General features: G+C 46.2%; 1 protein-coding gene across 1 annotated transcript in view; it reads right to left on the bottom strand.

Annotated features, from left to right (window-relative positions):
* The window catches only part of SCARA5 (scavenger receptor class A member 5), a 339,153-nt gene that overhangs the window by 236,059 nt on the left and 76,329 nt on the right, over positions 1 to 26,765 (bottom strand). The gene's annotated exons all lie outside the window — the stretch shown is intronic.

Raw genomic sequence — 26,765 nt, 5'->3', positions numbered from 1 at the left:
CAGCAAGTTCACGCAAAAGTAAACTAAAGTGTCATCAAAAGATTTTAAAATTCCATTAAGTTTCTTGTATTTCATTTTTTTGTGACTTTCTATATAAATTTAGATTTTTTTTGTGATCTAAAAATGTTCAAAATTTGGAGATGATTAATTTTAGGCAGGAGTGGAAAAATTGTTGCGAAAAAAGAAAGCTTTCAAAAAATAGGTCATGCGTTCATATCATGGCAAGACTGAGTATAGCAAGACACCAGGTAGTTATACTGCATCGGCGAGGCGTCTCCCAGGCAAAGATTTCACAGCTCACTGAGGTTTTCACGTTGTGCTGTTGAGGCTCTTTTAAAAAATCATCCAAAAAATGAGCAATGTTGAGAAGCGTAGACACAGTGGTCGGCCAAGGAAAACTATGTGTACCAGATGAAAGACACATATTGCTCATTTTCCTTAGAAATTAGATGTCCAGCAGTGCCAATAGTTCAGAACTGGCTGGAGCCAGTGAGACCAGCTACAACCAGACACTGTTCAGAGAAGTCTCATTATACAGTGTAAAAGTTTGTGCACCCCTAAATTACTGTTATTGTGAACAGATCAGCAAGTTTAAGATGAAATGATCTCTAAAAGGCCTAAAGATAAAGATGACACTTTTCCTTTGTATTTTAGTAAAAAAAAAACAACTGTATTTTTGGACTATAAGACGCACTTTTTTTCTCCCAAAATTTGCAGGAAAATGGGGATGTGTCTTATAGTTATAGGATGTACCTGCTCTGGCTGTGGATGGGGAGGTGGAACAGTGGCAGTGGCGGAACAGCGGGTCACAGGAGGCAGGAGCCGGCTGCTGCGATTAACTCCTGTGCCCACTGCTAAAGAGAAATGAAAATTCACTGCTCTCCACGTCCATGGGAGTGGAGAGTATTTAATATTAATTTCTCTTTAATAGCTAACACGCTTTTAGCCGCAGCCACAAGCTTCCTGCAGCTGCTGGGCGTTCACGTGTGCTTGCTAATTAAGGGAATGCATATTCACTGCTCTCCACTTCCATGGACATGGAGAGCAGTGAATATTCATTACCTTTAGTAGCTGCTAATGTGCCGCCTATTAAAGATCAATGAATATTGACTGCTCTCCACACCTATGGGAGTAGAGAGCAGTGAATATTCATTCCCTTATGTAGTGGGCACACGTGAATGCCCGGCAGAGTCTGGGGCTTAAAAACCCCATCAGCTGCCTGATGTCTGTCCACTTGTCCTGACATCCACCATATGAGTTGGGTTGAAGTCCTGAGGTTCTGTATGGAGCAAACACCTGCCAATAACTGCATTGATTTAAACGAGCGCTGATTGCAGCATTTTAACCCTTTGGATGTTGTGAACAATAACCACGGCATCTAAGAGGTTAGACAAGGAGGGCCTTTGTGAAGAAGGAGGCACCAGATTGCCTTGTAGTGGATTGTTAGGAGTGAGGTGATGCCAGGCAGCTTTTGAAAGGGCCCTATGTGTTATCAAACCATTGATAAGTGGCTCTCAGGAAAACTGGACTTACAAATCCTGAGGGCTTCAGTATGAAGGAAAAACACATATTATTGAAATGTTTATAATACTTATTAAATTCTGAAGAGGTGATATGGATCTTTTAGGTGCAGCCAGGAGACTATCTTTCATGATTGCCATCTTGGAGTAATTCATTATGGACTTCATGTTTCATGATCTTAACTATCCATATTTCATGGTTTTCCAGGAGCGAGGGGCTGTTGTCTCTCGTTGTCACGAGAGTGGGATACCGCTAACCAGCTGCAGCCATTTACAGGAACATCTGCTTTGTGTAGATCACTTACGTCAAACTCAAGTTGCAAAGTGATGTACCGGTATCGACTGCCAAGACACAGAGCAGAGTCACTGCCGACTCCACCCTGATCTTTTGTATCAGCATGACCCTCAAATGATGGATTAACTTCTCAAGTCGGGTCAGTCATGTACTCTTCAACTTACCACTAAGAAGATAAGCGCTGATTATGTCCATTAACAGAGATTCCAGAAAGGACTTGGTTCAGAGCCAAACTTGCCCAAAGCTTGGTTCTCCGGTTACGGACGTCCTTCTCTTGATTGACATGATTATACCCCATTATCTGATGAGAGAACATGTTTATGTTACATATCACAACTCCAGTAACACTGTCCATTCCCGTCACCTCATTAATAGCTCGTTAGCAGTGGCCAAAATGAAGGTCCATGTTTTATAACTCATTCTATTACCTGACAGGTGGCAAGAATATTTCATAAACTCATCTCCATAAACAAGGTCTTCACAAAGAGAGCATGATCCAACAGCCAGAAACATTACCCTAAGTAGAAAGCAGGTATTGAAGATGGTGGCTTTCAAGATGGCGGAGAGGTGGTATTGTCACAGGAAGTTCATTGTATGATGGGATGTTCTGTGGGTCGGTGTGGAAGCCTAGGGCCTGAAAAAAACCTGCCAAGTATGTGTATGGCACTATATTACTGTATGGTGGTACACAGGGCATTCTTCAGTCAGAAATATTTGTCAGGAAATACTTCTGTCAGAAGAACCACCTCCCCGTGTGAATAGAGTCAATCCTGAAAGTGCCACACCCCTCCATCCTGGATGTCCTCACCTTCGATGAGTCCTCTCCTCTTAGGTCTTCACAACAGAGATCCATAAACATCAAGAGGCAGTGGCGTAACTAGAGTTCGATGGGTCATGTTGCAAGATTTGGACTGAGCCCCCCCCCCCATCCTGGTATATATATTTGTCATCCATCCAGGTATATATATGTGCCTCATCCTGGTATGTATATGCCCTCCACCCTGATATACATCCCCCATTCTGGTATGTATGTCCCTTATACTGGGCTCCATACTGGCATATATCCCCCATCCTGGTATATTTGTGCCTTATCGTGGGCCCCACCCTGGCATATCTATCTCCCATCCTGGTGTATGTGTCCCTTATACTGGGCTACATCCTGGTATATCTATCTCCCATCCTGGTGTATAACTCCCCCTCCTGGTATATATATCTTGCATCCTGGTATATATATCCCCCATCCTGGCATATAAGTCTCTTATCCTGAGCTCCATCCTGGTATATATATCTCGCATCCTGATATATTCCCCCCCCCCCTCCTGGTATATATAACTCCCAACATGGTATATATGTCCTTTATCCTGAGCCCCATCCGGGTATACAATATATAGACCCCATCCTGGTATATGTCCCCCATCCTGGTATATGTATCCCCGATCCTGGTATATAACTCCCCCTCCTGGTATATATATCCCCCATCCTGGCATATAAGTCCCTTATCCTGAGCTCCATCCTGGTATATATGACCCTTATTGTGGGCCCTATCCTAGTATATATATCTCCCATCCTGGTATATAACCCCCCTCCTGGTATATATAACTCCCAACATGGTATATATGTCCTTTATCCTGAGCCCCATCCGGGTATACAGTATATAGACCCCATCCCTGGTATATGTCCCCCATCCTGGTATACAGTATATAGCTCCATCCTTGTATATGTTCTCCATTCTGCCGTTGTTCTTGAATGCATAGAAAAAATGCATAGAAAAAAATAAACAATTATACTCACCTCCCATCTGGTCCCCTGCCATGTGACGTACTCTTTTTAAGCCGGTGTACAAACCCGACGGGTCTCAGCATCGGAATACATGCAATAAAATGCGCCGCAATACACATCAACTAAATGTACGTCCGAAGGCGCACATCCAGTTGAAGTTTGTGCTGTGTCGGCGGGCCCTCTACCCGCACAGTCCCGGTAACGACCTCTCTAACTGCCGTTGTTAAGCTCCTGTCTCGAGGAGAAGCTCCTACGGTGCGTAAACCCATAAACACCTACTCCGGAGGAGGATCGGGTGGTACCCTTACGTCTAGAAACACACCTGCTTCTCTACACAATCTGAAGATCTTGGCCAACAAACCACGTGGTCTTCCAGGTGACTTTCGTTTGTCTGGTTGTTGCCTGCGGCTTCTACAAATCTGAAATAAGTGAGCTGTAGCTCGTGTGATCGTCCTATGTGCTACGGCCACAGCCGGTCTCGTCTCATCTGTTTCTGCAGAACAGAATGTGGGAACTTCTTCCAAGCTCTAGACCCAGCCAGAGATTTCCATGATATTAGGTCATAAATTACCAACATACGGCAAAGGGGGCCGTTATCCGCCCATGAGTGATGGATGCACTGGAGACCCCATGGGCCGCGCTGCTCCGGGGCCATCGGTTGTGATATCTGATCATAACCATTTACGATGACTTATGAGGGCGATGAGACATTATTCATCCTCCGTGGCAGATAATAAATCGCCATGGACAAGGAATTCTCCGAGAAATGAATATTAGATGATTTATCGCTGACAAAACTCATTACAGACATAAATTAGGAGCCATTGAAATGAGGTTTTAATTCTAATGTTTCGCGAGCTTGTAGGTTTAACCCCTTAAAGTTATGGCATTGTAATCGATTGGGCGTACCGGATATGCCCATGTGATCTCTTTTGGGGGGCAGCGGTGATTGACCACCACCAACTGAGACTGGAGATAGTTTAACCCTTGTGATTCAATACCGATCAAAAAGAGGGGACTTGCCAGTACCATTGGTTGGTCATCAACTAACTACCCATCCTGTCTGGGTAATTTTTCATTTTTGCCCTGTCCTTTTTTCTACTCCCTTCTTCCAAGAGTCTTACATTTTTTAGACATGTTATTGGACTTGCACGTGCAGTTGTTTTATTATTAGCTATTAGTTATTGTTTTATTATTAGTTCTATTTACTATGATTCTACGATATTGCATAAAATAGTAAAAATGACATTCTTCTATTAAGCTTAGGCTAGACTTCACAGGAAGACTAACACAGCAGTCATATGTAACATTAGTGTCATGGCTCGGTTAGGGGATTTGATCTGGTGACCTGTTACTGTGTGGTTACCTCACATGTCTGTTGGTGTTGAGCTATTGCCTTTTCTTAACCCCTTAGTGACAGAGCCAATTTGGTACTTAATGACCGAGCCAATTTTTGCAATTCTGACCACTGTCACTTTATGAGGTTATAACTCTGGAACGCTTCAACGGATCCCGCTGATTCTGAGAATGTTTTTTCGTGACATATTGTACTTCATGTTAGTGGTAACATTTCTTCGATATTACTTGCGATTATTTATGAAAAAAACGGAAATATGGCGAAAATTTTTAACATTTTGCAATTTTCAAACTTTGTATTTTTATGCCCTTAAATCAGAGAGATATGTCATGAAAAATAGTTAATAAATAACATTTCCCACATGTCTACTTTACATCAGCACAATTTTGGAAACAACATTTTTTTTTGTTAGGGAGTTATAAGGGTTAAAAGTTGACCAGCAATTTCTCATTTTTACAACACCATTTTTTTTTTAGGGACCACATCACATTTGAAGTCATTTTGAGGGTTCTATATGATAGAAAATAATGAAGTGTGACACCATTCTAAAAACTACACCCCTCAAGGCTCTCAAAACCACATTCAAGAAGTTTATTAACCCTTTACGTGCTTCACAGGAACTGAAACAATGTGGAAGGAAAAAATGAACATTTAACTTTTTTTTGCAAACATCTTAATTCAGAACCATTTTTTTTATTTTCACAAGTGTAAAAACAGAAATGTAACCATAAATTTTGTTATGCAATTTCTCCTGAATACGCCAATACCCCATATGTGGGGGTAAACCACTGTTTGGGTGCACCGCAGAACTTAGAAGTGAAGGAGCGCCGTTTGACTTTTTCAATGCAGAATTGGCTGGAATTGAGATCGGACACCATGTCACATTTAGAGAGCCCCTGATGTGCCTAAACAGTGGAAACTCCCCACAAGTGACACCATTTTGGAAACTAGACCCCTTAAGGAACTTATCTAGATGTGTGGTGAGCACTTTGAACCCCCAAGTGCTTCACAGAAGTTTATAACGTAGAGCCGTGAAAATAAAAAATCGCTTTTGTTTACACAAAAATGATCTTTTCGCCCACAAATTCTTATTTTCACAAGGGTAACAGGAGAAATTAGACCACAAAAGTTGTTGTGCAATTTCTCCTGAGTATGCTGATACCCAATATGTGGGGGTAAACAACTGTTAGGGCGCACCGCAGAGCTTGGAAGAGAAGGAGTGCCGTTTTACTTTTTCAATGTAGAATTGGCTGGAATTGAGATCGGACGCCATGTCACGTTTAGAGAGCCCCTGATGTGCCTAAACAGTGGAAACCCCCCACAAGTGACACCATTTTGGAAACTAGACCCCTTAAGGAACTTATCTAGATGTGTGGCGAGCACTTTGAACCCCCATGTGCTTCACAGAAGTTTATAACGTAGAGCCGTGAAAAAAAAAAATTGCATTTTTTCTACAAAAATGATCTTTTTGCCCACAAATTTTTATTTTCACAAGGGTAACAGGAGAAATTAGACCACTAAAGTTGTTGTGCAATTTCTCCTGAGTACGTCGATACCCAATATGTGGGGGTAAACCACTGTTTGGGCGCACCGCAGAGCTTGGAAGAGAAAGAGTGCCGTTTTACTTTTTCAATGTAGAATTGGCTGGAATTGAGATCGGACGCCATGTCGCGTTTGAAGAGCCCCTGATGTGCCTAAACAGTAGAAATCCCCCACAAGTGACCCCATTTTGGAAACTAGACCCCCCATGGAACTTATCTAGATGTGTGGTGAGAACCTTGAATGCCCAAGTGCTTCACAGAAGTTTAGAATGCAGAGTCGTGAAAATAAAAAATATTTTTTTTTCACAAAAAAGATTTTGTAGCCCCCAAGTTTTTATTTTCACAAGGGTAACAAGAGAAATTGGACCCCAGAAGTTGTTGTCCAATTTATCCCGAGTACGCCGATGCCCCATATGTGGGGGTAACCCACTGTTTGGGCGCACGGCAGAGCTCAGAAGGGAGGGAGCACCATTTGACTTTTTGAGCCCAAAATTGGCTGTCGTGTTTGGAGACCCCCTGATGTACCTAAACAGTGGAAACCCCCCAATTCTAGCTCCAACCCTAACCCCAACACACCCCTAACCCTAATCCCAACCTCATCCATAATCCTAATCACTAACCCTAACCATAATCACAACCCTTACCCCAAAACAACCCTAATGTCAACCCTAACCATAACCCTAATCAAAAGCCTAAATCCAACACACCCCTAATCCTAATCTCAACCCTAACCTCAAACCTAACCCTAATCCCAATACACCCCTAATCACAACCCTAACCTTAACCCTAATCCCAAACCTAACCCTAATCCCAAGCGTAACCCTAATGCCAACCCTAACCCTAATACCAACCCTAATCCAAACCCTAACCCTAATCCCAGCTCTAACCCTAACTTTAGCCCCAACCCTAGCCCTAACTTTAGCCCCAACCCTAACCCTAGCCCTAGGGCTACTTTCACACTTGCGTCGTTTGGCATTCCGTCGCAATCCGTCGTTTTGGACAAGAAACGGATCCTGCAAATGTGCCCGCAGGATGCGTTTTTTGCCCATAGACTTGTATTGCCGACGGATCGTGACGGATGGCCACACGTCGCGTCCGTCGTGCACTGGATCAGTTGTGTTTTGGCGGAGCGTCGGCACAAAAAAACGTTCAATGAAACGTTTTTTTGTACGTCGCATCCGCCATTTCTGACCGCGCATGCGTGGCCGTAACTCCGCCCCCTCCTCCCCAGGACATAGATTGGGCAGCGGATGTGTTGAAAAACTACAGCTGCTGCCCACGTTGTGCACAATTTTCACAACGTGCGTCGGTATGTCGGGCCGACGCATTGCGACGGCCCCGTACCGACGTAAGTGTGAAAGAAGCCTAACCCTAAGTTTAGCCCCAACCCTAACCCTAAATTTAGCCCCAACCCTAACCCTAAATTTAGCCCCAACCCTAGCCCTAACCCTACCCCTAACCTAACCCTACGCCTAACCCTAACCCTAACCTAACCCTACCCCTAACCCTACCCCTAACCCTACCCCTAACCTAACCCTACCCCTAACCCTACCCCTAACCCTAACCTAACCCTACCCCTAACCCTACCCCTAACCTAACCCTAACCTAACTCTAACCCTAACCCTAACCCTAACCCTAACCCTACCCCTACCCCTAACCCTAACCCTAACTTTAGCCCCAACTGCTGTTCTCCTGCCGGCCGGCAGATGGAGACAGATGGCGGGCGCACTGGGCATGCGTCCGCCATGTTCTGCTGCCGGCGGCCAGGAGGAGCAGCAAGAGGATCCAGGGACCTAGGTGAGTATGCTAGGGTCCCCGAATCCCCCTATTTCTCTGTCCTCTGATGTGCGATCACATCAGAGGACAGAGAATTACACTTTACTTTTTTTTTTTTTTTTTTGCGGTCGCCGGTAAACAGTTAATTACCGGTGATCGCAAAACAGGGGTCGGTAATACCGACCCCGATCGTGCTCTTTGGGGTCTCGGCTACCCCCGGCAGCCGAGACCCCAAAGATTCTCCCGGTGCCGGCCGGCGGGCGCACTGCGCATGCGCCCGCCATTTTGAAGATGGCGGCGCCCACCGGGAGACACGAGGAGCATCGGGGGAGCTAGGTGAGTATTGGGGGGCCACCTGGGACCCCTTTTCTCTGTCCTCCGATGTGCGATCACATCGGAGGACAGAGAAATTAAAAAGAGATCGCTTTTTTTTTTTTTTTTGCGATCGCCGGTAAACGGTTAATTACCGGCGATCGCAAATGCGGGGTGGGTTAAAACCCCCCCGAATCATGTTCTCTGGGGTCTCGGCTACCCTCGGCAGCCGAGACCCCGGAGAAAATCGGCCTCTGGGGGGCGCTATGGACTTTTTCCACAGCGCCGTTAATTAACGGCGCTGTGGTTTAAGTACCCTTAGCGGCCGCCGTTAAAAGGCGTATCGGCGGTCGCTAAGGGGTTAACTATCACATTTTGGTTTGGGCTTTCTATGTTCATCCTTCACTGCGCTTCCTTGCTGGCTATACCTCTAGGAGGACTTGGGTTTAGAATTTCCAGCCTTTCAGTTAAGGGGTTTACATTGCATGGTAAACAATTGAATTCCTGCAGTGAGTGTGTTTGTTTTTCTTCCCAGTTCCTCTTCCTTCCACTTGATTGTTTGTTTCCTTGAGACTATATTTGTTATGTTTACTTTTGCCTCTCCTTAAAGGGTATAACAAGGACTTTACAAAAAGCAAAGTATTTACCCAAGTACTTACAGGCAACTAATTGCAGCTGTGTTTCAGCTGTTGAACAGCAGCCACGGTGACTCAAGCATATTATTCGAGCACCCCGAAGACACTTGGTTAGCACCCGAGCATGCTCAGATAACACCTTATCCCAGCACGTTTGCTCTTCACTAGTCAGGATAATTACAGAAATACCTAATTTAGGCTGGGATTGCAGGTTGACGTGTCGTGTGACAGGAAATCACAGACAAGTCGCGTGACCAAAACTATTTTGTAATTTGTCTGCAACTTCTGTTTTATAGCTTTAATTTTCTGCAAAAAATAGAATTTAAACCAAACAGGAGAAGCTGAACATGTAATCAAAACAATACGGGACAAGAAAGTATATAAATATAAAATACCTTTATTAACAAAGTGGTTAAGGTTAGCACCGAACAGGGCTGCCACTAGAAATTTCGGGGCCCCATACTGGCAAAATTTTCGGGGCCCCCTTGAGACTCCGCCCAGTCTCCACCCCATCCCCGCCTCCACGCTCCACCCCTCGAACTGTCCACAGTCCCACCGCTCTCTCTTGGAAAAACTCCACTTCTCACCTATCACACATTGACAGTTCCCATCACCAGATAACACATATAGCCGGCAGCTTTTGTTTTGGCCAAAAGATTTTTTAAGCCGCCACCATAACACGGTAGACACTTTTGGCCGGGCCCTACTCTACTGTAACCTATTAAATATTTGTTAAAATATGCAATACAATTTATGTATATTTTTATTTATTTTTCAATTTTTAAAATGACCAATAATATCACATAAAAAGAACAAATACCACAACACTATGACCAGATAACATATTACCACCACAGTGATCAAATAATATCACATACAAAGAACAAATACCACAACACCATGACCAGACCACATATTACCACCACAGTGATCGAATAATATCACATACAAAGAACAAATACCGCTACACCATGACCAGACCATATATTACCACCACATAGTGACTGAATACTACAATTCTGATCAGTAATTTAAAAAAAAGCACCATACGATCACCATAAGTGCCATTATGCACAGGAGATCTGTACTTAGTATGCAGTGTCTGTGTACAGAGAATACAGTGATCTCTAGTGAAATTATACACAGGAGCTCTGTATACAGTGTATAGTGTGTTGTGAATTCTGTGGCTGAGTTCACTTCTGTGGTCACAAGTGGTATTGCAGTCTCTGGGCTTCCTCCCTCAGGTGTTTTGGTGAGCTCGTTGGCTGCCTTGCTATTTAGCTCCACCTGAGTCTGTCTTCCTTGCTCCTTGTCAATGTTCCAGTGTTGGATCTGAGCTACTGCATCTTTCCTTGGGCCTGCTGCTCTGCTAGATAAGTGCTTCTAGTTTGTTTTCTGTTTTTTCTGTCCAGCTTGTTATTATCTTTTGCTGGAAGCTCTGAGTAGCAAAGGGGTGCACCGCCGTGCTGTTAGTTCGGCACGGTGGGTCTTTTTGCCCCTTTGCGTGGTTTTCGTTTTAGGGTTTTTTGTAGACTGCATAGTTCTCTTTGCTATCCTCGCTCTGTCTAGAATATCGGGCCTCACTTTGCTGAATCTATTTCATTCCTACGTTTGTCTTTTCATCTTGCTAACAGTCATTATATGTGGGGGCTGCCTATTCCTTTGGGGTATTTCTCTGAGGTAAGTCAGGCTTGTATTTCTATCTTCAGGCTAGTCAGCTCCTCAGGCAGTGCCGAGTTGCATAGGTAGTGATAGGCGCAATCCGCTGCTGCTTCCAGTTGTGTGAGGATAGATCAGGTACTGCAGTCTACAGAGATTCCACGTCTCAGAGCTCGTCCTATTGTTTTGGGTTATTGCCAGATCTCTGTATGTGCGCTGATTACTGCACGCTGTGTTGCCTGATTGCCAGCCATAACAGTACAAGGAGCCATTCAATGATTTCCAATAGAGGGAAAAAAAAAATCCTGACATCATTTTTTTTTCTTAGCTCTGTCTTCAGTCTTTTTTTTCCCCTAGACATTAGAGTGCTTCAGGACACAGCTGTGGACATGGATATTCAGGCTCTGTGCTCCTCAATGGATAATCTCGTTGTAAATGTACAAAAGATTCAAGATACTATTGATCAGAAATCGATGCTAGAACCAAGAATTCCGATTCCTGATTTGTTTTTTGGTGACAGAACTAAGTTCCTGAGCTTCAGAAATAATTGTAAGCTATTTTTGGCCTTGAAACCTCATTCTTCTGGTAATCCTATTCAACAGGTTTTGATTATTATTTCTTTTTTGCGCGGCGACCCACAGGACTGGGCGTTTTCTCTTGCACCAGGAGATTCTGCATTGAGTAATGTTGATGCATTTTTCCAGGCGCTGGGATTGCTTTACGATGAGCCTAATTCAGTGGATCAAGCTGAGAAAAATCTGCTGGCTTTATGCCAGGGTCAGGATGATGTAGAAGTATATTGTCAGAAATTTAGAAAATGGTCAGTACTCACTCTGTGGAATGAATCTGCACTAGCGGCTTTGTTCAGAAAGGGTCTCTCTGAAGCTCTTAAGGATGTAATGGTGGGATTTCCTATGCCTGCTGGTTTGAATGAGTCTATGTCCTTGGCCATTCAGATCGGTCGTCGCTTGCGCGAGCGTAAATCTGTGCACCATCTGGCGGTATTGTCTGAGAGTAAGCCTGAGCCTATGCAGTGCGACAGGACTATGACTAAAGTAGAACGGCACGAACACAGACGTCTGAACAGGCTGTGTTTCTATTGTGGTGATTCTACTCATGCTATTTCTAATTGTCCTAAACGCACTAGGCGGTTCGATAGCTCTGCCGTTATTGGTACTGTACAGTCCAAATTCCTTTTGTCCATTACCTTAATGTGCTCTTTGTCATCATATTCTGTCATGGCGTTTGTGGATTCAGGCGCTGCCCTGAATCTGATGGATTTGGATTATGCTAAACGTTGTGGATTTTTCTTGGAGCCTTTGCGGTGTCCTATTCCGTTGAGAGGAATTGATGCTACACCTCTGGCCAAGAATAAGCCTCAGTACTGGGCCCAGCTGACCATGTGCATGGCTCCTGCACATCAGGAAGTTATTCGCTTTCTGGTACTGCATAATTTGCATGATGTGGTCGTGTTGGGGTTGCCATGGCTACAAACCCATAATCCAGTATTGGATTGGAACTCTATGTCGGTAACCAGCTGGGGTTGTCAGGGAGTACATGGTGATGTTCCATTTTTGTCTATTTCGTCATCCATTCCTTCTGACATCCCAGAGTTCTTGTCGGACTTTCAGGATGTATTTGAAGAGTCCAAGTCTGATGCCCTTCCTCCGCATAGGAATTGTGATTGTGCTATCGATTTGATTCCTGGTAGTAAATTCCCTAAGGGTCGTTTATTTAATTTGTCCGTACCTGAACACACCGCTATGCGCAGTTATGTGAAGGAGTCCCTGGAGAAGGGACATATTCGCCCATCGTCGTCACCATTGGGAGCAGGGTTTTTTTTTGTAGCCAAGAAGGATGGTTCGCTAAGACCGTGTATTGATTACCGCCTTCTTAATAAGATCACTGTTAAGTTTCAGTATCCCTTGCCATTGATTTCTGACTTGTTTGCTCGGATTAAGGGGGCTAGTTGGTTTACTAAGATTGATCTTCGTGGTGCGTATAATCTGGTGAGAATCAGGCAGGGAGATGAATGGAAAACGGCATTTAATACGCCCGAGGGTCATTTTGAGTATCTGGTGATGCCGTTCGGACTTGCCAATGCTCCATCTGTTTTTCAGTCTTTTATGCATGACATTTTCCGTGAGTATCTGGATAAATTCTTGATTGTTTACTTGGATGACATTTTGATCTTCTCAGATGATTGGGAGTCTCATGTGAAGCAAGTCAGAATGGTTTTCCAGGTACTGCGTGCTAATTCCTTGTTCGTGAAGGGATCAAAGTGTCTCTTCGGTGTGCAGAAAGTTTCATTTTTGGGGTTCATCTTTTCCCCTTCTACTATCGAGATGGATCCGGTTAAGGTTCAGGCCATCCAGGATTGGACTCAGCCGACATCTCTAAAAAGTTTGCAGAAATTCCTGGGCTTTGCTAATTTTTATCGTCGCTTCATCTGTAATTTTTCTAGCATTGCCAGACCATTGACCGATTTGACCAAGAAGGGTGCTGATTTGGTTAATTGGTCTTCTGCTGCCGTGGAAGCTTTTCAGGAGTTGAAGCGTCGTTTTTGCTGTGCCCCTGTGTTGTGTCAACCTGATGTTTCTCTTCCGTTCCAGGTCGAGGTTGATGCTTCTGAGATTGGTGCAGGGGCGGTTTTGTCACAGAGAGGTTCTGGTTGCTCAGTGTTCAAACCATGTGCTTTCTTTTCCAGGAAATTTTCTGCTGCTGAGCGTAATTATGATGTGGGCAACCGAGAGTTGCTGGCCATGAAGTGGGCATTCGAGGAGTGGCGTCATTGGCTTGAGGGTGCTAAGCATCGCGTGGTGGTTTTGACTGATCATAAGAACCTTACTTATCTTGAGTCTGCCAAGCGCTTGAATCCTAGACAGGCCCGTTGGTCGTTATTTTTTGCTCGTTTTGATTTTGTGATTTCATACCTTCCGGGCTCTAAAAATGTGAAGGCGGATGCTCTGTCTAGGAGTTTTGTGCCCGACTCTCCGGGGTTATCTGAGCCGGCGAGTATCCTCAAGGAAGGAGTCATTGTGTCTGCCATCTCCCCTGATTTGCGGAGAGTGTTGCAGAAATTTCAGGCTAATAAACCTGATCGTTGTCCGGCCGAGAAACTGTTCGTCCCTGATAGGTGGACTAGTAAAGTTATCTCTGAACTTCATTGTTCGGTGCTGGCCGGTCATCCAGGAATCTTTGGTACCAGGGAGTTGGTTGCTAGATCCTTCTGGTGGCCATCTCTGTCACGGGATGTGGGTGCTTTTGTGCAGTCCTGTGGAATTTGTGCTAGGGCTAAGCCCTGCTGTTCACGTGCCAGTGGGTTGCTTTTGCCCTTGCCGGTCCCGAAGAGGCCTTGGACACATATTTCGATGGATTTCATTTCTGACCTTCCCGTTTCTCAAAAGATGTCTGTCATTTGGGTGGTCTGTGATCGCTTTTCTAAAATGGTCCATCTGGTGCCCTTGGTTAAATTGCCTTCCTCCTCTGATTTGGTGCCTTTGTTCTTCCAGCATGTGGTTCGTTTACATGGCATTCCTGAGAATATTGTTTCTGACAGAGGTTCCCAGTTTGTCTCGAGGTTCTGGCGAGCCTTTTGTGGTAGGATGGGCATTGACCTATCTTTTTCCTCGGCCTTCCATCCTCAGACTAATGGCCAGACCGAACGAACCAATCAGACCTTGGAAACATATCTGAGATGTTTTGTTTCCGCTGACCAGGATGATTGGGTGTCATTTTTGCCGTTGGCTGAGTTCGCCCTTAATAATCGGGCCAGCTCGGCTACCTTGGTCTCTCCATTTTTCTGCAATTCTGGGTTCCATCCTCGTTTCTCTTCAGGACAGGTTGAGTCTTCGGACTGTCCTGGTGTGGATTATGTGGTGGACAGGTTGCAGCAGATCTGGACTCAGGTAGTGGACAATTTGACCTTGTCCCAGGAGAAGGCTCAGCTTTTCGCTAATCGCAGACGCCGTGTGGGACCCCGACTTCGTGTTGGGGATCTGGTTTGGTTATCTTCTCGTCATATACCTATGAAGGTTTCCTCTCCTAAATTTAAACCTCGTTTTATTGGTCCGTATAGGATTTCTGAGATTCTCAATCCGGTGTCTTTTCGTCTGACCCTCCCAGACTCCTTTTCCATACATAATGTATTCCATAGGTCGTTGTTGAGGAGATACGTGGCACCTATGGTTCCATCTGTGGAGCCTCCTGCCCCTGTTTTGGTGGAGGGGGAATTGGAGTATATTGTGGAGAAGATTTTGGATTCTCGTGTCTCTAGACGGAAACTCCAGTATCTGGTCAAATGGAGGGGTTATGCTCAGGAAGATAATTCCTGGGTTTTTGCCTCTGATGTCCATGCCCCAGATCTTGTTCGTGCCTTTCATGTGGCTCATCCTGGTCGGCCTGGGGGTTCTGGTGAGGGTTCGGTGACCCCTCCTCAAGGGGGGGGTACTGTTGTGAATTCTGTGGCTGAGTTCACTTCTGTGGTCACAAGTGGTATTGCAGTCTCTGGGCTTCCTCCCTCAGGTGTTTTGGTGAGCTCGTTGGCTGCCTTGCTATTTAGCTCCACCTGAGTCTGTCTTCCTTGCTCCTTGTCAATGTTCCAGTGTTGGATCTGAGCTACTGCATCTTTCCTTGGGCCTGCTGCTCTGCTAGATAAGTGCTTCTAGTTTGTTTTCTGTTTTTTCTGTCCAGCTTGTTATTATCTTTTGCTGGAAGCTCTGAGTAGCAAAGGGGTGCACCGCCGTGCTGTTAGTTCGGCACGGTGGGTCTTTTTGCCCCTTTGCGTGGTTTTCGTTTTAGGGTTTTTTGTAGACTGCATAGTTCTCTTTGCTATCCTCGCTCTGTCTAGAATATCGGGCCTCACTTTGCTGAATCTATTTCATTCCTACGTTTGTCTTTTCATCTTGCTAACAGTCATTATATGTGGGGGCTGCCTATTCCTTTGGGGTATTTCTCTGAGGTAAGTCAGGCTTGTATTTCTATCTTCAGGCTAGTCAGCTCCTCAGGCAGTGCCGAGTTGCATAGGTAGTGATAGGCGCAATCCACTGCTGCTTCCAGTTGTGTGAGGATAGATCAGGTACTGCAGTCTACAGAGATTCCACGTCTCAGAGCTCGTCCTATTGTTTTGGGTTATTGCCAGATCTCTGTATGTGCGCTGATTACTGCACGCTGTGTTGCCTGATTGCCAGCCATAACAATAGTGTATAGTGTCAGTGTATAGGTAACACACTGACCCACCAGTGACGTCTCTAGGTGAAGTCCTTCATCTTTCATCCAGCACAGACCGCCATCATTTCATCCAGCCAGGACTTCTCTCTGCAGGAAATAACACAGTTATCTCGAGCTCCGCTTGTAGAATACATTACTTAATTTTTCCCAACTTCTACATTACACCACATGAAGAAAAAGAGGCGACATAGTGTCACTCTACACAGTAACAGGACCGCCCCCCCATTTAAAACCGTGTCCTCAAAAAATAAAATAAATACGGTACATCACTGCAGTAATAATATCCCTAAATTAGCCCCTATGGTAATAATATTCCCCATCCTGGCCACAGTGTGTCTCATTCCTGGCATCAGCCATATGTTCTCCCTTCCTGCCCTCATAAGTATCCATTCTGCCCCATATGATCTCCCCATCCTGCCCCTTATGATCGCCCCATGTGATATCTCCATCCTGCCCCATCTGTCTCCATCATATCCATCCTGACCCATGATCCTGCACGATCTGTCTCCAATTCTGCTCCCAGTGTCTCCAATCATTCCCCATGTCTCCATTCTGCCCATGTCTGTAATCCTGCCACTTGTCTCCAATCATGCTCCCTGTGTCTCCATTCTGCTCCATCTGTCTCCAATCCTCCCCCATCTGTCTCCAGTCATGCCCCCATGTCTCCATTCTGCCCATGTCTTTCATCCTGCACCGTGTCTCCAATCATGCCCCGTATCTCCATCCTGCCCCGTGTCTCCAATCATGCCCCGTATCTCCATTCTGCCCCGTGTCTCGCATTCTGCCCCAATGTCCAGCATTCTGCCCCAATGGCCAGCATTCTGCCCCAATGTCCAGCATTCTGTCCCCGGGTCTCACAGTCTGCCCCTGTGTCCAGCATTCTGCCCCTGTCACTGTGTCCAGCATTCTGCGCCTGTCACTGTGTCCAGCATTCTGCCCCAGTGTCTCCAGCATTCTGCCCCAGTGTCTCCAGCATTCTGCCCCCAGTGTCTGCAGCATTCTGCCCCAGTGTCTCCAGCATTCTGCCCCCTGTGTCTCCAGCATTCTGCCCCTGTGTCTCCAGCATTCTGCCCCTGTGTCTCCAGCATTCTGCCCCTGTGTCTCCAGCATTCTGCCAATGTGTCTCCAGCATTCTGCCAATGTGTCTCCAGCATTCTGCCAATGTGTCTCCAGCATTCTGCCAATGTGTCTCCAGCATTCTGCCCAGTGTCTCCAGCATTCTGCCCCAGTGTCTCCAGCATTCTGCCCCCAGTGTCTCCAGCATTCTGCCCCTGTATCTCCAGCATTCTGCCCCCAGTGTCTGCAGCATTCTGCTCCCAGTGTCTCCAGCATTCTGCCCCCTGTGTCTCCAGCATTCTGCCCCTGTGTCTCCAGCATTCTGCCCGTGTCTCCAGCATTCTGCCCGTGTCTCCAGCATTCTGCCCCTGTGTCTCCAGCATTCTGCCAATGTGTCTCCAGCATTCTGCCAATGTGTCTCCAGCATTCTGCCAATGTGTCTCCAGCATTCTGCCCCTGTGTCTCCAGCATTCTGCCAATGTGTCTCCAGCATTCTGCCAGTGTCTCCAGCATTCTGCCAATGTGTCTCCAGCATTCTGCCCGTGTCTCCAGCATTCTGCTCCTGTGTCTCCAGCATTCTGCCCCAGTGTCTCCAGCATTCTGCCCCAGTGTCTCCAGCATTCTGCCCCCAGTGTCTCCAGCATTCTGCCCCTGTATCTCCAGCATTCTGCCCCAGTGTCTCCAGCATTCTGCCAATGTGTCTCCAGCATTTTGCCCCCTGTGTCTCCAGCATTCTGCCCCTGTGTCTCCAGCATTCTGCCCCCAGTGTCTCCAGCATTCTGCCCCCAGTGTCTCCAGCATTCTGCCCCCAGTGTCTCCGGTGGTCCCCTCCCCCGCTGCCGCTTGCCTCTTCTCCGCCGTCTGGTCCTCCGCCGGTCCCCCGCTGCCGCTTGCCTCTTCTCCTCTGCCGTCTGGTCCTCCGCCGGGTCCCTCGTCATCCGGTGGTCCCCCGCTGCCGCCTGTCTCTTCTGCTCCCTCCGCCGTCTGCTCCTCAGCCATCCGCAGGCGCAGCCACATGGTGGCACATCGCACGCTGCTCTGTTCCAGAATGAGGAAGTGGAGCAGGGCAGCGTGTGACATCACGAACTTGCGGCCCATGATGTACCGCGGGCCCGGCCGCCTTAAAGCTACAGGGCTCATTTAGGCGCAGTGGCAACCGCGCAGCCGCAGCCTGAATAAAAATGTCAGGGGGGGCCCGAGCAGAGCGCGGACCGGGCCGGCTGCCAGCGTGCTCGCTCGGGCCCCCCTTTTTGCTCCTCATCACCGGGCCCCATACTGCAGTGATGCCTGTAATGCCGTGATGGCGGCCGTGGCACTGAATACAAGAGTGGTCCGCACCATTAAAATAAAAGAACATAATCATATGCAATAAAAAATATATAAAAAATAATAAAAAGCCAACCTCAAGGTAACAAAAATATGATGTATATCAATTAGAATATATACTATACAATACTATGTGCTACAATGTGCACAGAGGTTATATATATCACAGTATATATAACAAGTGCCGTGCCCCATGGGCAATGTGGAAGCTCAGGACTACAAGGAAAAGAAAGATGGAGATGTATGTGGGAAGAGGTAAAGGTGCAGGTACTCCTTAAGTGCAAGGACAAGTGATTATGTGGGGGAGTCAGCCATGTTAAGCCCATAGTATAAGCAGTGAAGATAAGGTTAAGATGCCATAAATTAAGGTTTAGTTGACATGGAGCTGAAAATAATAGATGAGAGACACCAGACCCTACAATGCAGGCGAGCTGAAGGCTGCTATCAAAGCAACCTGGGCTTCCATAACCTCTCAGCAGCGCCACAGTCTGATCGCCTCCATGTCACGCAGCATTGATGCAGTAACTGATGCAAAAGGACCTGGACCAAGTACTGAGTGCATTTACTGATCATACATTTCAGTAGGACAACATTTCAGATTTTAAAATAATTTTTCAAGCTGGTGTTATAAAGTATTCTAATTTACTGAGAAAATGACTTTTGGGTTTTCATTGGCTGTAAGCCATAATCATCAACATTAACAGAAACAAGTGAAATAGGTCACTCTGTGTGTAATGACTTTATAGAATATAGGAGATTCACTTTTTGTATTGAAGAACTGAAATAAATTAACTTTTTAATAATATTCTAATTTTGGGACAAGCACCTGTATATCTACTGTTGTGTCCAATACTTGTTTTCTATTAAAATATAGAATGGCCAAATTGTAGACAACGGGCAGAAAAGCTGCAAACAAGTGGTAGCAGAAGTTTATGCCAAGTGAGTCATGTGCGACCTGCGACAGAAAGTGACACATGTTGCCTCGTATGCTGTTCATTTTTAGATTACTTTTTGATCAATTTTTATTTGGTTTAATGGAACACAGAAATGAAGAAACAACAGCAATTCTGATATATATTTTTTAAAATGTAATAATTATGTTAAATATGTTCCCTTCTTTTTGGACAAAGCATTTTATTCTAGAGTTCTTTTGCGTTTCCGTTTTCCGTCTTTTGTATAAACATTCCGTGTAACGTTCTTTTATCATTTTCTCACTGTGACCATTACAGGTTGCATCCCCGACTACATAGATCTCTGCTCATTTTCATCCTATCTCGGCAGGGGCAGTAACATACATGATTGTGTCATTTGTTTTTCTTCAGACGTATCCGAGGAGTTGATATAAAGTGCAAACTAATAGCACAGAAACATCAAAGCCAAGAACATATTAAGTCATGATTAATAAAAGAAACAGCCAAGATCCTGCGGTTCAGCTGCACAGCCTCAGCCACATTAAGCTCGTCGACTCAGCCTCCTCGAGCTCTCCACCTCAGGCTCCTCAGCCTCCTCAAGCTTGCCACCTCAACCTCCTCAAGCTTGCCACCTCAGGCTCCTCAACCTCCTCAAGCTCGCCACCTCAGGCTCCTCAGCCTCCTCGAGCTTGCTGCCTCAGCCTCCTTGAGCTCTCCACCTTTGTCTCCTCGAGTTCAGCATCTGAGGCTCCTCAGTCTCCTCGAGCTCGCCACCTCAGCCTCCTCAAGCTTGCCACCTCAACCTCCTCAAGCTTGCCACCTCAGGCTCCTCAACCTCCTCAAGCTCGCCACCTCAGGCTCCTCAGCCTCCTCGAGCTTGCTGCCTCAGCCTCCTTGAGCTCTCCACCTTTGTCTCCTCGAGTTCAGCATCTGAGGCTTCTCAGTCTCCTCGAGCTCGCCACCTCAGCCTCCTCAAGCTTGCCACCTCAGCCTCCTCGAGCTCGCTGCCTCAGCCTCCTCAAGCTCGCCTCCTCAACCTCAAGCTCGCTTCCTCAACCTCATTGAGCGCACCTCCTCAGCCTCCTTGAGCTCACCACCTCAGCCTACTCAAGCTGACTGCCTCAGCCTCCTTGAGCATGCCACCTCAGCCTTCTCAACCTCATCGATTCAGCCTCCTCGAGCTCACCGCCTCAGCCTCCTCGAGCTCGCCACCTCAGTTTCCACAAGCTCGCCACCTCAGCCACCTCTAGCACACCACCTCAGGCTCCTCAGCCTCCTCGAGCTCGCCACCTCAGCCACCTGTAGCTCGCCACCTCAGCCTCCTCAAGCTCGCCACGTCAACCTCACAAATTTTCATCAGTTTATTTATTGTAAATTTTGGATTAACGGCCTCTATATGCAATATCTTCCTCCATGATCCAAGCCGGCATCGTACATCTGCACTGGAGCTCACAGTACATGGGGGAGGTTGAGTTTTATGTGTTCATTAGGGTCCTCCTAGCATGATACATTTCCAGGATGAGGTCCCAGAGTAGTCACCAACTGGTGTCAGCCAGTCAGGAACTGTAACATAGCCAGGAACAGAGCCAAGGGTCATCAGCAAGAGTGCGAGAATCTGGAGGAACGAGGAGGTACAAGCACCGCACACTATCTGTTAGGAGGGAGGCAACCAGAATCCAGTAATGAATCCAAGAGCAGGGTCAAGGTCAGGAATATGCACGCTCCCTATATACTAGGATGCACGCTCCCTATATACTTGGATGCACACTTCCTATATACTTGGATGCACGCTCCCTATATACTTGGATGCACGCTCCCTATATACTTGGATGCACGCTCCCTATATACTTGGATGCACGCTCCCTATATACTTGGATGCACGCTCCCTATATACTTGGATGCACACTTCCTATATACTTGGATGCACTCTCCCTATATACTTGGATGCACGCTCCCTATATACTTGGATGCACGCTCCCTATATACTTGGATGCACACTTCCTATATACTTGGATGCACGCTCCCTATATACTTGGATGCACGCTCCCTATATACTTGGATGCACGCTCCCTATATACTTGGATGCACGCTCCCTATATACTTGGATGCACGCTCCCTATATACTTGGATGCACGCTTCCTATATACTTGGATGCACGCTCCCTATATACTTGGATGCACGCTCCCTATATACTTGGATGCACGCTCCCTATATACTTGGATGCACACTTCCTATATACTTGGATGCACGCTCCCTATATACTTGGATGCACGCTCCCTATATACTTGGATGCACGCTCCCTATATACTTGGATGCACGCTCCCTATATACTTGGATGCACGCTCCCTATATACTTGGATGCACGCTCCCTATATACTTGGATGCACACTTCCTATATACAAGGATGCACGCTCCCTACATACAAGGATGCATGCTCCAGATATACTTGGATGCACGCTTCCTATATACTTGGATGCACGCTTCCTATATACTTGGATGCACGCTCCCTATATGCTAGGATGCACGCTCCCTACATACAAGGATGCATGCTCCAGATATACTTGGATGCACGCTCCCTATATACTTGGATGCACGCTCCAGATATACTAGGATGCACGCTCCCTATATACTTGGATGCACGCTCCCTATATACTAGGATGCACGCTCCACATATACTTGGATGCACGCTTCCTATATACTTGGATGCACGCTCCCTATATACTTGGATGCACACTTCCTATATACTTGGATGCACGCTCCCTATATACTTGGATGCACGCTCCCTATATACTTGGATGCACGCTCCCTATATACTTGGATGCACACTTCCTATATACTTGGATGCACGCTCCCTATATACTTGGATGCACGCTCCCTATATACTTGGATGCACGCTCCCTATATACTTGGATGCACGCTCCCTATATACTTGGATGCACACTTCCTATATACAAGGATGCACGCTCCCTACATACAAGGATGCATGCTCCAGATATACTTGGATGCACGCTTCCTATATACTTGGATGCACGCTTCCTATATACTTGGATGCACGCTCCCTACATACAAGGATGCATGCTCCAGATATACTTGGATGCACGCTCCCTATATACTTGGATGCACGCTCCAGATATACTAGGATGCACGCTCCCTATATACTTGGATGCACGCTCCCTATATACTAGGATGCACGCTCCACATATACTTGGATGCACGCTTCCTATATACTTGGATGCACGCTTCCTATATACTAGGATGCACGCTCCACATATACTTGGATGCACGCTTCCTATATACTTGGATGCACGCTTCCTATATACTTGGATGCACGCTTCCTATATACTAGGATGCACGCTCCACATATACTTGGATGCACGCTCCCTATATACTTGGATGCACGCTTCCTATATACTAGGATGCACGCTCCCTATATACTAGGATGCACGCTCCCTATATACTAGGATGCACGCTCCCTATATACTAGGATGCACGCTCCACATATACTTGGATGCACGCTCCCTATATACTAGGATGCACGCTCCCTATATACTTGGATGCACGCTCCCTACATACAAGGATGCACGCTCCCTATATACTTGGATGCACGCTCCCTACATACAAGGATGCACGCTCCCTATATACTTGGATGCACGCTCCCTACATACAAGGATGCACGCTCCCTATATACTTGGATGCACGCTCCCTACATACAAGGATGCACGCTCCCTATATACTTGGATGCACGCTCCCTATATACTAGGATGCACGCTCCCTACATACAAGGATGCACGCTCCCTATATACTAGGATGCACGCTCCCTACATACAAGGATGCACGCTCCCTATATACTTGGATGCACGCTCCCTATATACAAGGATGCACGCTCCAGATATACTTGGATGCACGCTCCCTATATACAAGGATGCACGCTCCAGATATACTTGGATGCACGCTCCCTACATACAAGGATGCACGCTCCCTATATACTTGGATGCACGCTCCCTATATACTTGGATGCACGCTCCCTATATACAAGGATGCACGCTCCAGATATACTTGGATGCACGCTCCCTATATACTTGGATGCACACTTCCTATATACTTGGATGCACGCTCCCTATATACTTGGATGCACGCTCCCTATATACTTGGATGCACGCTCCCTATATACTTGGATGCACGCTCCCTATATACTTGGATGCACACTTCCTATATACAAGGATGCACGCTCCCTACATACAAGGATGCATGCTCCAGATATACTTGGATGCACGCTTCCTATATACTTGGATGCACGCTTCCTATATACTTGGATGCACGCTCCCTACATACAAGGATGCATGCTCCAGATATACTTGGATGCACGCTCCCTATATACTTGGATGCACGCTCCAGATATACTAGGATGCACGCTCCCTATATACTTGGATGCACGCTCCCTATATACTAGGATGCACGCTCCACATATACTTGGATGCACGCTTCCTATATACTTGGATGCACGCTTCCTATATACTAGGATGCACGCTCCACATATACTTGGATGCACGCTTCCTATATACTTGGATGCACGCTTCCTATATACTTGGATGCACGCTTCCTATATACTAGGATGCACGCTCCACATATACTTGGATGCACGCTCCCTATATACTTGGATGCACGCTTCCTATATACTAGGATGCACGCTCCCTATATACTAGGATGCACGCTCCCTATATACTAGGATGCACGCTCCCTATATACTAGGATGCACGCTCCACATATACTTGGATGCACGCTCCCTATATACTAGGATGCACGCTCCCTATATACTTGGATGCACGCTCCCTACATACAAGGATGCACGCTCCCTATATACTTGGATGCACGCTCCCTACATACAAGGATGCACGCTCCCTATATACTTGGATGCACGCTCCCTACATACAAGGATGCACGCTCCCTATATACTTGGATGCACGCTCCCTACATACAAGGATGCACGCTCCCTATATACTTGGATGCACGCTCCCTACATACAAGGATGCACGCTCCCTATATACTTGGATGCACGCTCCCTATATACTAGGATGCACGCTCCCTACATACAAGGATGCACGCTCCCTATATACTAGGATGCACGCTCCCTACATACAAGGATGCACGCTCCCTATATACTTGGATGCACGCTCCCTATATACAAGGATGCACGCTCCAGATATACTTGGATGCACGCTCCCTACATACAAGGATGCACGCTCCCTATATACTTGGATGCACGCTCCCTATATACTTGGATGCACGCTCCCTATATACAAGGATGCACGCTCCAGATATACTTGGATGCACGCTCCCTACATACAAGGATGCACGCTCCACATATACTAGGATGCACGCTCCCTATATACTGTACAGTATATGGATGCACTCTCTGTTCACACACACTTGTCCTGGCACGCGTACCTATAGTTTCAGCCTACCATCCCGTAGTTCTGCACACAAGCTCTGCGGCGCACAGTGTGCAGTTACCATTCCCGGCGGGGGTGGGGGGTGCTGATCCTCATGTTTGTTAGAATAACTGCAGATTGCATAACAATGTTTCGCTCGAGCCCCCCGCACCAGAGCAGCTGAGAGCGATTATGCCTGACACGAGGGATCGTTAGTGGCCGGCTAATTGCTTATTTGTACAGGAAACCATTGCCACTTTAATTACTAAATTACATATCTGAGGGAAACATAAAATTCCAGAGAAAAAAAAAAAATGGTGTAAACTTATGATGAGTAAATACATATATACGCCAGACGATATCAGCTCTATAAGACGCTTCAGAGTAACATAGTGGTTGTTAAGAGAAGGACTAGTGGGTACAGTTTTCCTACATCCTTACATTATGAAACTTCTATAGTGTAAAGTTAATGTGCAATTCTGACCCAATTACCCATTAACGAAAGAAATGTAATTTACGGGAGAATTACTGATATGTTTTAACTTGTAATACCCTGTCTGACCAGCGGGTGTGCTGTCACCTGAGAGCTCCTCACTGAGAGCACAAAGCAGGTGTGGTGCGATACTCTGCAGCACCACCTAGTGGTGGAAGTGTCACATGCAGAAAAATGTATCATCATTCATTAAGAAAGCTAGCCAAATTCATATTTATGAAACAAGCTAGCCAAGAATCAGTCATTGGTGGGTCTTTGTCCACCCAGTCTGACACTGGATGTCAGCGGCCAGGATTCGGAGTCAGAATATTACTGACAGCAGGTGGAGGTACTGAAATAGGTCAGGGATTGAAACCCAAATTATGATAGAACTTTCTGCTGCATTGTATCAGCTCGACTAGCAGCGTCTGCGCCCGTTCTCCATTCTGAGTTATGGTTTCTACCTGGTAAAGTGATCTTACACATCAGCTGCCGGAGTCTTCTGGGTCATGTACTCCGCCATAAACGTAGCAGAAGGCCCGTAAATCACGGTGAGCGACGCTACATTAACTGCTAATGAGGTATCGATGGGTTGTCAGCTTCCAACGAGAAGATAAACTCCCTGTCCTGAAAGACCCAGAACCGCAGAGAATGCCGTGATGTCACCTCCCAAAGCTTCCAGCCGGACCATCTATAAAACCGCGGCAAGAGCTGCCTCATAGTAATTGTACGTACAGTAAAACATGTTCTGAATCCTACATAATCAGCAACATGGCCTTCAGTAATTTAATTGGAGTCATTCAAAGAGGACGTGCCACTTGCCCTAAATGTGTCATTTTTATTACCTGGTGTAAAAGCCGCTGTTCTCCTGAATCAGGCGATGTTTTTCTTTCCTTCCTGCGCCTCTCCGTTCCCGAGATATGGCCTCCTGTTCCCAGCATAAAAATCTAAACCTCGTTAGCCAATAGGGTGTGACCCTCAGCTCTCCTCGGGGGTGTATCCTTGAGAACCACGCCTAATTGGCCAAAAAATTCCATAGTTTTATACAGGGAAGACAGAGCCATACCTCTAGGACGGAGAGGCGCAGGAAGAAAAGAAAAACAGCGTCGGATTCAGGAGAACAGCGGCTTTTACATCAGACAAAAAAAACAAACAAACACATGTTTATGATAAGTGACAGGTCTTGGTTAAAGGGATTGTCCACTTTGGAAAATTCCCCAATGAAACTGATCATAAAGTGATCCTCATCGATCCGCTGTTATCTTTGTAGGAACCCAGCAGCAAGTACGGTATTCAGTTTTGCTGCAGCTCCTCCGCAGGGGAAATGAAGAATTACACAGTGACAAATGGAAATAAGAGCATATGGAAGCACTGAGTCCTCCAGAGAAAGATTTTTTTTCCTAACAGATTTGATTGATCGACAGGTGGTCCTTAGAGTTGACAACTGATTTTGTGTTCTAGAGAAGTA

The sequence above is a fragment of the Ranitomeya imitator genome, chromosome 5 (assembly GCF_032444005.1).
Source record: "Ranitomeya imitator isolate aRanImi1 chromosome 5, aRanImi1.pri, whole genome shotgun sequence".
Lineage (NCBI taxonomy): Eukaryota > Metazoa > Chordata > Amphibia > Anura > Dendrobatidae > Ranitomeya > Ranitomeya imitator.
The sequence above is the reverse complement of the archived record's forward strand: the minus strand, read 5'-3'. Positions and strand labels throughout refer to the sequence as shown.